This window comes from Miniopterus natalensis, chromosome 12 (genome assembly GCF_054644295.1).
Source record: "Miniopterus natalensis isolate mMinNat1 chromosome 12, mMinNat1.hap1, whole genome shotgun sequence".
In the NCBI taxonomy this organism is placed as follows: domain Eukaryota; kingdom Metazoa; phylum Chordata; class Mammalia; order Chiroptera; family Miniopteridae; genus Miniopterus; species Miniopterus natalensis.
In genome coordinates this window covers 63,665,713-63,669,355 of record NC_142092.1, presented here as the reverse complement: position 1 = coordinate 63,669,355, position 3,643 = coordinate 63,665,713, and positions in this window count along the sequence as shown.

Sequence of the window (3,643 nt, the reverse complement as noted above, 5' to 3'; positions counted from 1 at the left end):
ACCCCAGCCCAATCGACACTCTCCCTCAAACTCTGTTTTGGCTTCTTTTTTCCCCCATGGGCGATTTTTTTCTTGAATTTATTGGGGGGACATTAGTTAATAAAATTAAATAGGCTTCAGGTGTACAATTCTATAATACATCACCTGTATACTGTATTGTGTGTTCGCCGCCCCCAGCCTCCGCTACTTTGACTTCTATCAACACGGATTAGTTGGCCGCATTCTGAACATGGTGTAAATGCAATCACACGTGAACGCGCTCCATTCGGCACATGCAGTCAAGTGGAACATACTCTTGTGTCTGCTGTCCTTTGCTTAATAAAACATCTTTAGGACTCAGTCCTATGACTGCGTGCGGCTTTTCCCCCTTTGTTGCTGACTAGCATTTCATTGTGTGAATATGCTTCTATTTATTTCCCCGCTCTTCTGTTGATGGACATCCGAGTTGTTTCCTCTTTAGGACTATTATGAATAAAGCTGCTGCCTGCGTCTACCTGTCTTTTTGTAGATAAATGACCTCGATTCTCTTAGGGCTCTATTGTTAGAGCCACACTGCTTTGATGATCTTAACTTGACAGCAAATTTAAATCTGATAGTGTAAGTTTTGCAACTTGTTCATTTTCTTTGAGGCTATCTTGTCTATTCTAGGTTCTTTGCATTTTCAAATAAATTTTATAATCAGTTTGCCAATTTCCGTTCACATAATACCTATAGGGATTTTTAATTAGAATAGGTTTCATTCTATAAATAAATTTGGGGAGAATGTGTATCATAACATATCAAGTCTTCCAATTCATACACCTGAAAAATCTCTTTGTTTAGGTCTTTAATTTCTCTTAGCAATATTTTATAATTTTTGGAGTTCGTTTACATCTTTCTTTAGAGTTTTTCCAAGGTATTCAATACTTTTGAGTGCTACTGTACATATTATATTTTTCTGAATTTTTGGCTTCTAATTATTTATTGATAGTATACAGACATATAATTGATTTGTACATATTGACTTTGAATCCAACAGCCTTGTAAATTTGTAGACCCTTTGTAATTTTTGAAATACAATATTAGTATCATCTATTAATTAGGGCAGTTTCACTTCTTTTCTGATCTTTGTACAATTTATTTCTTTTTCTTCTCTTATAGCTCTGGCTAGGGTGCACAGTTCAGTGTTGCATAGAAGTGGTGACAATGGACATCCTTGTGTTGTTACCAACCAAGGGACAAACACTCAGTATTTCATCAGTGAGTATGATTTTTAATTGTAGGCTTTTGGTAAATATATTTCTTTTGTTTCTTAGTGTGAAATATTTAAAAGAATAATGGATGTCAGTGAGGAACGCTTCTCTTTTCCAGATGTTTCTTTTACATGAAGGAAGCTCAGTTAGCATAACTTCATGTCTCTTTGGGAAGAATGCAATGGGCATGTCCCTCTCAATGGCTCTCTTTATCTTTTTCTTGGAGGACCCCTGTTCTTGTCTAGGAGTCACTGATGCTATGACCAGAAAGTTTGTCTAGATCTGGGATTTGGCTAGCAAGCCTGGCCAATTTGCCTCTCAAACTCTGCAACATCCTCCCACTTGACCTTTCACAGTCACAAAGTTGATATCTTGATTTCCCATCTTAATCTTTGTTTTAATTTTTGGTTTGTTTCAGAGCTTGGATGTAGAAAGGAAGGGCTTGCTATTTATTGTCTTCCCCTGCCCCCCCAATTTTAACAGTTGTGTCCAGGGATACTTTCACTTTTTTTGATGAATCATTTTTAGTATATTTAAATAACACAAATATACTTCACAAAGAATTTTAAAAAGTCTGTTAAGGCAAGATATTTTTAAGGCACGATTTTCATAAGCCATTTAAGCATCCTTCCTTGTTCTGCTTACCCCATCCTTGACCTTTTCTCAATTGCCTTTTATTCCTGTCTGTCTTCCCACCATGCTTCATACCCTTTTCTCACTGAAGGCCTGGGCTTCTTCTCGGCACCACCAAGTCTGCCAGCTAATTTCTCCTATGGATCCCCTTCTTTCCTGCCAGGCCAAGGGTGGGGTCCTTCCAAGTCAAATCCCATAGTGATCACAGGAGTTCTACCCCTTGGTGAGACATTCTCATGACAGACCCTGACATAAATTAACCTCTCAGGGCCTCACTTCCATGTTTTACATTGGGGATGCCAATATGACCAACCTCACAGTACACCTGTGAGGATTAAAAGAGTTATTTGGATGTAGAAGCATGTGGACTAGTGTGTGGCACTTAGTATGCTTTTATTACATGCTAGCTATTACTATTAGTGGATATGATTGCATTTGGTGGGGTTTATACTTTTAACAGGATGTTTTGGGTATATATAACTTACTTTCCAAAACAGTTTTCAAGCTCTATAAAAGCACATGAGAGTCTTGTACTTTTCCTGCATTTCCCTTGTGCTAGTCAAATTCACTATCTGCAGAACAGCAAAATGAACTTTTTGATATTTCAGTGTGTTTTTACCTGTATTTCTGAAGTACCATAAGCCTGATCCTTTCTGAAGTGGTGTTATTTGGGGGGTAATGGAAATGTCTCTATTATGTGACGACTTAACTTCTTTAAGCATTCAGAGAAAGAGACGTGGAAATAGAATGAAAACTAATTTAGTTGTTGACAATCAGGGTTGGAGTCTTGGTTTTTCTGTTTATTTATTAGCTCAGCGATTTTCATTTCTAATTCTCAGTTTCTTGATGTCAATGAAAAATGAGGACAATAATGCCTTTTTAATGCAGTATTTAACTTTCTTCTACATTTCAATATTCAGATTAAAATACTATAATACTAATGTTTTTTTCAACAAAAATATGACTTAAAAATCGCTGGACCACCAAAATACTATGAATCTATATGGCAATCACTAGTGCATGTATGTGTGTGTGAGTATGAGATATATATGTATATGTACATATATATATGTATATATGTATCCATACATACCTATCTACCTAGGTAGATATCTAGATAGATATCTAGATATCTAGATGATGACAGATAGATAGATAGTATTATTAAAAATTACAGAAAAGGGTATTGATAGATCAGTGTTTTCCAAAGAAGGTTCTCTGGAGATGCTAATAGATGGTCCTAGGTGGGGGAGGGAGTTACAAATAGATGGACAAGTTGTAAAACTGGTACAAGCCCCAAAGGCTATAGTTTGCTGATCCCAGAATATAGTATAGTCTGGATAAGAAATCAGAATACCAGGGGCTCCCAGCTCTTTCCATTACTAGCTGACTTAACAGCTTCCTTCCCTCATCTGTCACTTGAAAGAATAGTTCTACAAACTCTAAAGTACTGTGCACAGAGAACAGACTGATGATTGCCAGAGGGGAGAGGGGTGGGGGACTGAGTGAAAAAGGTGAAGGGATTGAAAGATACAAATTGGCAGTTACAAAATAGTCATGGGGATGTGAAGGACAGCATAGGGAACGTAGTCAATAATATTACAATAACTATGTGTGGTGGGTGCCAGGTGGGTACTGGAAACATCCGTGGGGGGGGGTGTACTTTGTAAAGTATGTGATTAAATAACTACTCTGCTGTACATCTGAAACTAATACAAAATAATATTGAATATAAACTCTAATTGAAAAATGAAATTAAAAAAAGTATTATGTAGACA